The 14,073-nt window shown below is 38.2% G+C and overlaps 1 long non-coding RNA gene across 1 annotated transcript in view; it reads right to left on the reverse strand.

The window, feature by feature from the left end:
- LOC143644812 (uncharacterized) overlaps nucleotides 1-7,322 on the reverse strand; it is a 28,294-nt gene extending 20,972 nt beyond the window's left edge. Inside the window, exons 1-2 of the long non-coding RNA XR_013156880.1 lie at nucleotides 7,122-7,322; nucleotides 6,756-6,829 (exon numbers count right to left, since the gene is read on the reverse strand). This is a non-coding gene — a long non-coding RNA (uncharacterized LOC143644812). The remainder of the gene's footprint in view (nucleotides 1-6,755; nucleotides 6,830-7,121) is intronic.
- Nucleotides 7,323-14,073: the final 6,751 nt, after the last annotated feature.

Here is a 14,073-nt window from a genome sequence, read left to right on the forward strand (position 1 = left end):
GACCCCCAAATACAAAAATCCAAACATGCCTACTCCAAGACACATACTAATCAGTCTGTCAAATGTTGAAGAGAAGCAGAAAATCCTGAAAGTGGCAAGAGAGAAATGATCTACTACATACAAGGGAAACCACATAAGACTTAATTTGGACTACTCAATAGGCACAATGGAGGCAAGAAAGCAGTGACATGATATATTTAAGATCCTGAAAGAGAGAGACTTCCTGCCAAGAATTCTATACCCAGTCAAATTATCCTTCAAAAGTGAGGGAGAGATTGAAATTTTCACAGACAAACAAATGCTGGAAGAATCTCAACAGCCGGGCCATGGTGGCTCAGCAGGCAAGAATGCTTGCCTGCCATGCCAGAGGACCCGGGTTCGATTCCCAGTGCCTGCCCATGTGAAAGAAAAAAAAGAATCTCAACAGCCATATAAGAAATAGTAAAGGGAGTTCTGTCAGCTGAAAAGAAAACAGAGAATTGAAGAGTACCAGTAAGGGTAAGGGCAACCTAAAGGATAAAAAGAGAAAGAGGGAAAAGAATATATAGATCTGACAAATAAAATACAAAGGATAAGACAGCAGATTCAAGAAATGCCTTTACAGTAATAACATTGACTATTAATGGACCAAATTTACCAATTAAAAGATTGGTAGAATGGATTAAGAAACATGAAATTCCCTCAGTGTGATAAAGGGCATATATGAAAAACCCATTGCCAGCATCATACTCAATGAGGAGAGACTGAAAGCCTTTCCCCTAAGATCAGGAATGGGGCAAGGATGTCATCTATCACTTCTATTATTTAACACTGTACTAGAAGTTCTAGCTAGAGTAATCAGGCCGAAAAAAGAAAAACCCACCCAAATAGGAAGAGAAGAAGTAAAACTCTCATTATTTGCAGATGACATGATACTAAGAAAATCCTGAAAAATCTACAACAAAGTTACTTGAGCTAATAAACAAATTCAACAAGGTGACGGGACATAAAATTAATGTGCAAAAAACAGTAATGTTTCTATACACAAGCAATGACCTTACTGAGGAGTCAATTAAGGAGAAAATTCCATTGACAATAATAACCAAAAGAATCAAATATCTAGGAATAACATATCTAGGCATGTAAAGGATCTGTACAAAGAAAACTGCATAACATTGCTAAAAGAAATCAAAGAAGATCTAAACAAGCATCCCCCGTACATGGATAAGAAGGTTAAATGTAGTTAAAATGTCAATTCTACCCAAATTGATTTACAGATGCAACGTAATATCAAACAAAATTCCAACAACCTACTTTGAAGACTTGGAAAAGCTAGTTACCAAATTCATCTGGAAGGGAAAGAGACCTAGAATAGGTAAATATATCCTGAAAAAAAAGAACAAAGCATGAGGATTAATACTTCGTGACTTCAAAGCTTATTATAAAGCCACAGTGGTCAAAATAGCATGGTACTGGTACAGGGATAGAAGTATTGACCAATGGAATTGAATTGAGATTGTAGAAATCGACCACCAAATCTATAGTCAACTGTTCTTTGACAAGACCCCCAAATCTACTGAACTGGGACAAAAGAGCCTTTTCAATAAATGGGCATGGGAGAATTGGATATCAATAGCCAAAAGAATGAAAGAGGACCCTTACCTTACGCTTTATACAAAAATTAATTCAAAGTGGATCAAACACCTAAATATAAGAACCAGTACCATAAAACTCCTAGAAGAAAATGTAAGGAAGCATCTTCAAGACCTAGTAATAGAAGGTAGCTTCCTAAACTTTGCACCCAAGCACAAGCAACAAAAGAAAAAATAGATAAATGGAAACTCCTCAAAATCAAATGCTTTGGGATGGGCAACAATGAGGGCAGGCAATGGTGGCTCAATGGCAGAGTTCTAGCCTACCATGTCAGAGACCTGGGTTCAATTTCTGGTGCCTGCTCATATAAAAAAAAATCAAATGCTTTTGTGGCTCAAAAGACTATTAAAAAGCTGAAGAGGTAGCCAACTCAATGGGAGAAAATGTTTGGAAATCACATATCAGATAAAGGTTTGATATCCTGTATAGATAAAGAAATCATACAACTCAACATCAAAACAACAAACAGCCCAATTAAAAAGTGGGCTAAAGATATGAACAGCCATTTTTCTGAAGAACAAAAACAGATGGCTAAAAAGCATATGAAAAGATTCTGATTTTTATTAGCTTTAAGGGAAATGCAGATCAAGACTGCAACGAGATACCACCTCACAACTATAAGAATAGCTGCTACTCAACATTCAGGAAACCACAAATGTTTGAGAGGATGTGGAAAAATTAGGACACATGCAGTGCTGGTGGGAATGCATAATCGTATACCTGCTATGGAAGACAGTCTGGCAGTTTCTCAGCAATATCAAGTTGCCCTATGACTCAACAATACCACCACACAGTATATAACCAGAAGAGCTGAAGCAGTAACACATATTTGCGCATCGATGTTCATAGCAGCATTATTCACAATCACCAAAAGATGGAAACAATCCAAGTGTCCATCAACAGATGAGTAGATTAATAAAAAGTGGTATATATCCATACGATGGAAGATTATGCAGCAGTAACACAAAATGACATCCTGAAGCACACGACAAGGTGGATAAAGCTTGAGGACATAATGCTGAGTGAAGTAAGCCAGACACAAAAGGATAGATATGGTATGATTCTGCTTTTATGACCAAGGTAAAGGTAAAGTAAAAGGCTTATAATACAGAATGTAGGGGACCTAGAGATACACAGAAGCTAGAGGTGGGTGAACAGTTAGCTAATGAGGTTGAACTTAAATGTAAGGGACAGACAGAAGCAAAGGCAGTTCATTAGCGGGCCTATGAATAATATTGCCATATTAAAGGTGAACATGATTGAAAGGAGGTGTATAAACCCATGTGTCCCACCAATTAACACTACAAATATAAGTTCTTATATGAACTACTTCAAAGGTATGAATCTTGTACAAAGAGTGTATAATTTAGGGGTATAGGGGGAAAATGGCTATTGCATGCTGTGGGCTATGTTTAACAGAAAAACATCAACATTATCACAGCAATACCAGGGGTAAATAATGTGGAGAGGGACAAGAGTTAGGGGGAGGTTTGGATTTTCTATTTAGTGAGGTTATATTTATCGGTTATTTTTCTCTTGAGAACAATGCAATTGTCTAAAATTGAGAGTGTTGATGAACTGTTGACTTTGGACATTATTCATGATGCCCAATGGATGGAGGTGGCTGAGGATACACTGACTGAGAAGAACAGCCAACGATGGTGTAGAGAGATGATCGAATACTGTGCTACTACAAAAGGGAACAAAGTCGAGAGGCATTCACAACAGTGCGAATAAACCTGTGGGATATTTTGTGAGGTAAAATAAGCCAGAAACAAAAAAGAAAATAATGTATGGTTTCATTTAGAAAATACTTATAAGAAAATTGGGGCCTGGATTGTAAGCTCTTATAACAGTCACATTTAGTCTGTAGTGGTAAAATTGTTTTTCTAGGTTTTGAGAAGCTGTGCCTATATGTATAACCTGATTTTTAGAGATAAGAATGAAGTCAATCATGTTGGGATCAAGGTAATTCAGAATATAGGAGTAAGGAAGACATTGTATTTTAGAACTTCACCTAATCTATGAGACCAATGGAAAAATGGTTTATTTTGTCCAGGACCTAACTTTTCTGTAGCATATCATTGAACTCAATCTGCCTAGATAGCTCATTTAAACAATCCAAACACAGGGAGCTCAGAATGACAATGAGAACCTGTAATCCTGTATAGTTAAAGTAATGCCCAGATATACCCCAGAGTATATTAAGCAGATAATCTAAAAGGACTCGCAAAATCCCTTGATGATGGGAGAAAAAATATGAAACCATTAAACTTTAATACTGGGGAAACCCCTGATACTGTCAAGTATTAGAGACACCCAAGTCAATAGGCCAAGCCCTCAATCTTGAGGCTTGTTCTTGTGAAGCTTATTTATGTAATGGAGGAGCTTAACCTCTCTATAGGTATGCTTGAGAGTTACTTCCAGAGGACTCTTTTGATGCTCAGATATGACCTCACTTTCTCTAAGCTCAACTAATGCAAGTGAAATCATCACCTTCCCCTCTACATGGGATATGGCATACGGGGGTGAAAGTCTCCCTGGCAATATGGGATAAGATTCCAAGTGGGGGAAAAGACACGCAACAAATAAGGTATCAGTGGCTGAGAGAGTTCAAATAGAGTCAAGAGGCTATTCTGGAGGCTACTCTTATGCAAGCTTCAGCTAGACATTGCTACCTAAAATAGTTTGCCAAGCCCCAACCAAAGCCATTCCTGCAAATCCTAAAGAACACCTAGGGCTTTATATGAGATTCTAAAAGGTTCCATGGACTAGGATTACTTTCTAGAAATCTACAATCTCCAGATGAATTCCTAGACCAGATAAGTCCTTAATTGCTGAGGGGCCAGCGTCTCCAGAACATCAACTAATTCCAACCTCCCATCCCATATTATCAATAACCCCTTTCAACATGAAAAATAATTCATGGGCTATAAGTTCTTACCCATTTTTTTTCTTTTCTGTGAAAAATAACATCTACAAAAAGCAATAAATTTGAAAGCACATTGCAACAATTAGATGTAGAAGAAATTTTAGAGTTTGGTATGGGTTACAATTCCACAATTTTAGGTTTTTACTGGTAGCTTCTCTAAGATACTGGAGACTAAAAGAAACGTCAACATAATGATTCAGCAATCACACTCATTTGTTAGACTCTACCTTCTCTGTATAATTCCACCATCACCTTTGATCTTTCTCCCACTCTTTAAGGTTATGTGAGCTAAGTGCATTCTAGCTTTTTCCTGTTGGAAGAAGCTGTTAATAATATGGGATAGGGAGATGGAACTACTTAATATTCTGTACAGGCTGGTCCCTCTGCATTTCAGGACTTATGGATCCAGGAAGCCATCTAGAGATTGTCAGTTTCAAGAAAGTTACCCTAGTTCATAGAACCTTTGTAGAATCTTATATATTGCTCTAGGTGTTCTTTAGAATTGGTGGGGATGGTTTTGGTTGAGGTCTGGCAAACAGTGATAGGTAGCAATGTCTAACTGAGGTTTGCATAAGAGTAACCTCCAGAGTAGCCTCTTGACTCTATTTGAGCTCTTTCAGCCACTAATACCTTATTTGCTATACTTCTTTTCCCCCTTTTGGTCAGAATGGCATTGTTGATACCATAGTGCCAGGGCCAGGTTCATCGGTGGGAGGCATCTCCCACACCACCAGGGAGATTTTCACCCCTGGATGTCATGTACCATATAGGGGGGAGGATAATGATTTTACTTGCAGAGTTGGGCTTAGAGATAGAGGGGCCACATCTGAGCAACAAATGAGGTCCTCCAGAGATAACTCTTAGGCATACATATAGGTAGGCTAAGCTTCTCCACTACATACATAAGCTTCACAAGAGAGTGACCCATTTTTAATAGACTTAGAGATCCTCTAGAGCAACCCCCTGATTTAACAGATGAGAAAACCTTAACTGAAGAGAAGGAGGTCTCAAGATGATGGGGTGAGGGAAATAAATGGAACGAATTTCCTGTTAGAATGTAAGGCCTGCAAGAACAGGGCCAAAATTTCATTACTGATGTAGAATGGGTACCTAGCACTACATCTAAATTGTTTTATTATTGACTGCACAGTCAGGAAGGTAGGATAATTGAGGCAGAGTTTACAAAGGCTGTCCACTTTATTGCTGACCCAAGGAAGTGGTGACATCTGTTCTACCTAGTCTGTGTTTTTCTGGCAGAGAAGTTGTTGTTGACCTGTGAGTCTGGGAGCAGGGTTGAGGTGATGTTAAGGTGGGTACAACCATTCAGAATTTCCAGCCTAAAAATGCCAGGTTTTAATGATTTTTCTTTCATACTTGAATTTAGAACAAAGGCAAGAAACGTTAATTTGCACGTGGAAATTCAATTGTAAAACTAATGAGTATCTTTTTCTGAGTTGTTCGCCCCTACGTAATCCACCCCTTAAATAAATTTGACCAATAGTTTTCAGATTCCTGCAAATCTTCCTCCCAGGCAAGAAGACATATCACCTGTCTCTGTGCCATCTGGACCAGAATCTCACTCCGTTGGAGAGATGGAAAACTTGAAGTCCATGAGATGACACTTTAGGCAAGTTAACAAGGTACATTTAACTTACCTGCAAATTAACCTTTCAGAGAAGTAAAAAGAGTTTTAAAAGAATTGAAAATATTAAAAAAAAAAAAAAATAGCTGTATTTTCTGGGCTAGAGAGACGACACCTGCTTTATCACTGGGTTAAATGTTCTCCCAAATCTATGATATCTTTTAAAGGGTATACCTGAAAATGCTTCATGACTTAAATTGCTTTTAAAGATGTTAACACTTTTTTTTTAACATGGGCAGGCACTGGGAATTGAACCCGGGTCTCTGGCACAGCAGGCGAGAACTGTGCCACTGAACCATCATTGCCCTACCTGTTAACATTTTTTTTATCCCAATTTTGAAACGTACTGAAACATCAAAAATATTATCCTCTATCAAAGATGCAGCCTTAGATTTTCTATTTTCTTGAACTACTTGCCCATGATATATAAAGGTCTGTTTTGATAATAATAGCAGGAAAACTATTATAGATTTATTTCATATGTTTCTCTGTTATCTGTATTCAATGTCCATGTGAAATTATCAATAAGTATTTTGCAAGATTTTTTACCTGGCAGTGTGACGGTGGCTCAGTGGCAGAATTCTCACCTGCCATGCTGGAGACTGAGGTTCGACTCTTGATGCCTACACATGAAAAAAAAAAAAATACCAAAAATTGCTTCAATGCAACTTTCTGTCATTTCTTGAGGTTATCATTTTCTTAAGTTATCCCCATTGCTCCTGCCCATAGTCCACATTAAAATTCTATTTATTCTCAAAAGCCCTTAGCATATCTTATTTACCTGCAACTTACACTCAACAGGAAGTATTTCTTGGAATCTATTTAGTTAAGCACCCGTACTTGGATATCAGGTGTTACTCTTTCCAAGTAACATTTTTTTCCTTCCAATTTGAAATTCTCAAAATTAGTACTTACTTCAAGAACTGATGTGATGGCACTCCCGTGGCTCTGGGAGTTCTTGGGCTGCATCCACCCAGCATAAAAAAACCTTCATTTTCTGTGCTGTTCCCATGTGGTTCATTCTCTACTTTCTCAGATTATACCAGTGAGATTACCTACAAGAAGATTCAAGTGATGTCCCAACACATCAGGTTGTATGTTCCAAGTTGGAACAGGGAGAGGAACTGTGGGGAGAAGGGAAAGTAATTTTCCAAAAGCAGTATCCAGGCAGGAAAAGTTGTCTTAAAAACAGCAGCAAAAAATGCTTTCATGCAACATGTCGGCAGCTAAGACACATCTACTGTGATATCTTTGAAATCCTTCCAGATGAAATACCTATCAGGATTTTTTTTTAATTTAATTATTATGCTAGTATTGCCATTATTCTTCAGAATGAAACAGAGCTTCCTGAAGAAATGACTAAATCAAGGCAATGGAAGTAAAAGATGAGTCTGGAACTCACTGCACATAAATTAAAGAAGTGCTCAATTATGACAACTAAAAGACACAGGAACAGCTTCAAGGAGCTCCCAGTGATGAAAACAAGGATATTAAAAGCATCAAAATAGCTAACAATAGCCAGAAATTAGGAATATTTGCATTCACATTGATATGCACAAATTATAAATGAGAGAAAAGGGGAAGCATTTTCTTACAATAGAATTATAACTAATGTAGAGGCATGATTGACTTAGAAAATCATATTTTGTGAATATTATGGTAATAACTGTCTCAGTCAAGCATTATCAACAAAATGCTAAAACTAGTGGGTGAAATTTGAGAAGAAACAGGATATTCACATAGTCTCAAATATGTCCATGGAAAATACTTCTCTTTATAAAACAGAAAAGATAATTCTATGAAGAAGGCTTGCAGACTAGACTGTACCTTACTCAAAGAATCAAGTTGCCATCAACAGTAATAAGGACAAAATGAACACCATGTCCCTGGCCCCAATATGATACACACGGAAGAACATAGTGTCTCTACAGTGGTATTCCTGACAAAGATACATATCTCCACCTAATCACCTGGAAGCACTAGAGAAACCCACATTGAGGCACATCTCTCACAAGCGTTTAGTCACTTCCTGAAAGTCAAGGAAAGACTGAAAAATCATTCCTGATTAAAGGATTCTAAAGAGACATGAAACTAAGAGCAATGCCCATTTTAAACTGAGTCCTTGTGTGGTAAAGGACATAACTGGGACAACTGGTGAAACCTGAGTGGAGGTGAAACATGAATGAATGATAATGATGTATCATTGTTAACCTTTCAAAAATTTTGATGGGCGATTTTTTTTTAATGTAGAAGAGGTTCTTGATTTGAGGGACAAACTAACATATTTGGCCTATGTCATCAGTTTGGCAACTTGCTTAGAAAGTTCAGGAGAAAAAGTTCAGAAGAAATAGTTAAAACGAGAGCTAGGGAGATTATGTGGGTTTGAAGCCATGTATCCCAGCAAATACATGTTCTCAAAGCTGATCTATTCCTTATGGGTGCAGACCTTTTGTGGGTGGGTCCTCTGATTAGGTTATTTCAGTTGAGGCATGCCCCAACTGAAAGACCAGGGGGGTCTTCATCCTCTTACTGGAGCCCTGTATAAGAGAATGGAGAGAAACAGAAGCTGAGAGAGGAGGACATGAAGAGAAGGTCAGAAAGAAAGCCGCAAACAGGGCAGCCTGAAACTGCAAGCTATGAAACCGGGAGATAAGGACCAGCAGAGGATGCCATGTGCCTTGCCGTGTGAAAAAGGAGTCCAGAGTCACCAGACTGACTGTTGATGCCTTGATTTGAACATTTTTACAGCCTCAGAACTGTCAGCTTGTAAAGTAATGAATCCCCATTGTTAAAAGCCAGCCCATTTCTGGTATATTGCCTTTTGGCAATTTTAGCAAACTAAACAGAGATATAGAGCAAAGACTTGAAAATGTTAACTTTTTGACCCTTATATGAGTGCAAGACAAATGGATTTTTGTACATTCTTTTCACTGAGATCTTCATTAACTTCTCACTAAGTTGGAAATTAATTCAAAATAAAAAGTTAAAAAATATAAAGGAAAAAAGGAACTGATATGATTATGTTTTTGACTGTCCAAAGAGATAAGGGCTATATGAATTTTGAAGGGAATCTGGACTGGAGAGAGGATTGGAGGCCATCTAGTTCAATATTGCCATTTTATGGATGCTAACACCGAGACCCAAAATCACACCAGCTGTCATGACAGGATCAGAATTAGAGCACTGCACTTCTTGTTTTCACGCTAAGTCTCCTCATACTATCCCCACCCTGCCATAAAAACACTTTGACAATCAAAACTAGTTATTTTCTTAAGGGTAAAAATATATATTTAAATCAATCTTATACAAAATTCAATAATCCAGACATGTTCATTCAAATATACTGTCTGTAAAGTGCAGACTACGACATGCTTCTACATTTTCTACCAAAACCAGTCTGTGCATCTGGTGATCAAAATAATAATAAGGTAATGGCTCTGTGGATGCAGGGATTTTGTCTGTTTCATTCACTTGTGGGTAAACTCTTGGTACTTAGTAGCTACAATTAATGGACTAATTAAATCAGATTGATTCCAACTGAACTGAAAATTTCTCTCCCTACAGTTCCCATTCACCTTTTTTTTTTTTGCATGGGCAGGCACCAGTTCCCATTCACTTTTGTCTCCTGGAATCAATCTCCCAAAATTAATGTCTTTTTGCTTGACCACCAATTCAAGTAAATAAAGCAAAGCAACTGTAGTCTCATTTCCAGCTTGAAGATTAACAGTTCAACTGTTCTTTGGATAATCCAGTCTCCATACAGGTGTTTCCACAACCCTGATCAACTTCTTTTGTGTGTTAAGGACTTATACAAAATGTGGAAACACAGAAAATGGGGAAAGGACTCAGTCTCAAGACATTAAGTTACAGCAGACAACAGATTCAAAAGGGAACTTTTTGAATGCAAGAACCATCTTCTAATTACATCTTGAGCACCTGGTCTAATTAAGAGACCTGGTACATACTAGGCTCTGGTGGCTATGTCTAAACGGCCTGATCAGAACACTGTCTTATTGCTTTCTTAGAACTTTTGGCCTATATTTTAAACCTGCGGTCAAATAATGCCCCTTTTCAAATGAACTACAATCATTTTTACTTAGTGAAGTTTGAAGCCATTAAGGCAAAATGTTTTGCCCATTTCAAACATAAGCCCCCTTTTTTTTCACCCAGTTACTACCTGCCAAATTAATTCAGTTAGCTTCCTGACTATGGGTTTTAAATAATTTATTCCTTCAATTTCCTCTCACCTAGAAAAACAGGGAAAAAAATATTCAAGGCAAGTATTTAAAAGGAGGAGGAATATTATCTAAGACTTGTGGAAATACCCATATTTTACCCATATTTTTATGAACACAGAAACACTGGTTACATATCAGAGTTCACCCAGAAAGGGGGCCTAAACTGCTTGCGCCCATAAGATTTCTGGTTACCATTGCTGCTTCAAGCCCCAGAGAAAACTTCTAACTTGGAAATAGCCTTGGCGCCCAGGCCTATATGAAAATCTGGATAGTTTATTAATCTCTTACAGCAATAAATGCCAAAGGAAGGCCAATGACCTGCCCATTCCTGAGCCTGTTTAGTCTTCCAATAGCCTGACCTTGACCTAGTCAGCTCTGAGCCAGCCACGCCAGAAGCTGTATAGACCCAAGGCTGTGAACACTCAGTATCCTGGAAGTAGTCATAACCTCTCAGATCCACTTGATCCCTTAATCCCTGTCTCCTAGAAGGGGAGGAGCCCACACAGAATGCCTGCCTCAGTTCTGACCCACTAGCACCACTCACGACTTGAGCCCAGACACAGCTGCTTTTCTCTGCTCATGAGGCTTTGGCTCCAACCTTCTCAAACTCTTGAGTTTCCTGCTTTCAGAGGAAATGTCCTTTCATGTAGCTGGGGTTTGCTAATATGTAAGTGATGAAATCCAAGGTACGTTTGGTATTTGGACAAATGTCAAATGTTTTCCCTAAGCATCAGATATGAAATATAAATGAAGAAAGTAAAAAAAAGAAAGAAAGAAAGAAAGAAAGGCAAGCAAGCAGGCTGCTCTTAGTCTGGCACTGTTTTTTTCCTAAAATAGAAGACTCTGGAAAGGTAAATGAGATTCCCACTGCATTCCAGGATGTTAACCTTTTTATACACCATAACAGTCAGGAGACATGGATTCCATTCTATGCTCTTCCCCAACTACCTCTGTGATCTCTGGCAATTTACTTTACCTCATCTGTAAAATGCAAATATCTGGGGGTCATGAATTCATGTTTAGGAAATGTCCAGAGAATAATGCATGAGTGAAACAGACTAGGGCATATTCTCTCAACAGAGAAGCACTTTGCTTGCTATTTTATACAAAGGTTCTCTGCTTCCATAAAGAAATAAACTCAATTTCATTTTTAATGAATGTTTTATCTTAGAAATAGTTTTAGATTTACAGAAAAATTGTGAGGATACTATAGAAGTCCCATATACCCATACCCAAGTTTTCCCTATTAGCATCTTACATTGATATGAGGCATTTGTAACTACTATAAGTAGTCCTCTCAGCCTACTTATAGACATGAATGCAGAGAAATACTTTTCAACTAAAGAAGAACAAAACACAAGCTTGACAATTCAGCTTTCGTAAGAGAGACAATAGGGAGAGGAGAAGACTATGGTGAACTGGCACACATCCCAGCTAAAGGAAAGAGCTGCAACTTAAACTCCGTTGATGGTTGCTACATAGAAACTCAGACCCCATATTTCTAGATCTCTGGGGATCCACTTGATCCACCTGGGGGGGGTTTTCAGGGAAGCCAGAAATCCAGAATTTTTTTTTATGTGAAATATGCCAAATTTTAAAGGTTGGTTCACAGACCTTTCCCAAAATATCATGCTGGCCAAATAAAACTGTTATGGTGATTGGGTTTTGCCTGTGACTTTTCAGTATGACCTCTAATTTAGAAGCTAAGCTCCCTTCAAGCTTTTATATGATTCTCTCCTGGCTGACTCCCAACCACACAAGTGTTCCTTACAATTCCATCTTTTTGGCCTTCTAACAAAGAAACCATTTTTTTGCAAAGTGTTTGTGGGGCAGCTGCCATGTGCCCAGCAGCATGCTAGGCATGGGGCAGGGTAGGAGAGAGGGTGAATATAAAATAATAAATATACTCTTCCATTTTAAAAGTTTCAGATCTACTTGTAAGTGGTCAAGGCTTTAAAGAAGTGTTCTGAGATTCACTTCACTGGAAATGTTTTCATTAGATCTAGAAAAAAAAGTGGGATACACATTTTGTATGTGTGTGGGGGGGTATTACACAGTATGTAAAATATCAACAATTTACTAACACATAGCAGAACATTCATTGATCACCATCCCCACACACGGACTTCAATAATCCACTTTGAGGAGTAAAGGAGATGGGAAAACAAAGGCCCAGGATGAGGGACCTGCTTCTCAAGAAAAGGAAGGTCAGCAACCTGTGATGAAACTATTGAAGGTGACATAGCCAGGAGCACTTTAGTCTCCTAACCCAAGCCTCATACCTAAATGTTACAGCCATAAAATATTAAGCAGGAAGGGCATCTTTTCTCTGGAACCCTGAAGCAGACATCTTTTTTGGAGTGCCTACCTCATGTATAAGCCAATGATTTTACCCCTTTGCTCAGGGAAATACCTCTCCCTGTGAAGTAGATTCTTGGCATTTCTTTGCAACCCCTGACTACATTAGATTGAACAGAGTAGGCATTTGATGCATACAGTTCCATCCCTGGACATTTGAACTTGAATGGGATCAGCAAGAGTTAATTGATAAGCCTGAAACACATATTTTTGGAAGATAACGCAAAACCACCTTTCTCCATGATAGACTGAGGATGTAAAGAAAAACACTGCACAGACAGAGAGGTGAGAAGAGGGGAGGAAGCAAGGCATGAAGCAATCTTACACATCTTACACATCAGTAGATGTGTAAGCACTAAAGTGCTCCTGGCTATGTTACCTTCAAAAGTTTCATCACAGGTTGCTGACCTTCCTTTTGATGAGAAGAAGCATGTCCCTCATCCTGGGCCTTTGTTTTCCCATCTCCTTTACTCCTCAGAGTGAATTACTGAAGTCTGGGTGGGGATGGTGATTAATGAATGTTCTGCTAAGTGTTAGTAAATTGTCGATGTGTAAGTCATCTTAGAGAGACTAAGATGATTCTCCGATAGACTTCATGGCATCATTTATGTTTTCTACTTCCAGTTTCTTCTGAGGTTTGATTCCATTATTGCCCTTGAGTTCTAAGAGACAGCCCTATTTCTTTAAAAAAAATTTCCTGTCTTACCTTAGATTAGACCAAGTTGGCTTCTCTTACTTGAAACTAAAAAGTATAACAGTCCCGTGAGATCTCTCAAAGAGCTTCCCCTGAAGGCTCCCACCACGCTGTTTCCATTAAAAATGCTTTCTACTATTATTGTGTTCCAATCTCTGTCCTTTAGGAACTATTTTAGAAGGATTTGACACTTGGGTCTGTAAAAGTTGAGAACAGAAGACACCTTAGGCAACACAATTCACACATCAGTTTAGTAGAAGTGAAATGTTTGGCCTAATTTCTCAAAATAAAGTCATTTTTATGAGTGGTTAATTTTCTCGTGTTCCAGTTGCTGAATGGTTTCATGTAAACCTTGAAAGTTTGCAAGGATTTGATCTTTATCCCTGAGACTATCTAGCATTTTAAGAAACTAGGTCAGACTTGATATACACCCATTTGGTGCGCTTTCACTCACTATATAAGTATTAAAATTATGTAAAGACAGATGTATTCATTGTTCTGTCATTTATGGAACGTTTTTACCCACAGTGTGTAATGTGATCCTTGCAATAGTCCAGTTGGAGAGACAGGGCAGGAT

The sequence above is a fragment of the Tamandua tetradactyla genome, chromosome 8 (genome assembly GCF_023851605.1).
Source record: "Tamandua tetradactyla isolate mTamTet1 chromosome 8, mTamTet1.pri, whole genome shotgun sequence".
Taxonomy (NCBI): domain Eukaryota; kingdom Metazoa; phylum Chordata; class Mammalia; order Pilosa; family Myrmecophagidae; genus Tamandua; species Tamandua tetradactyla.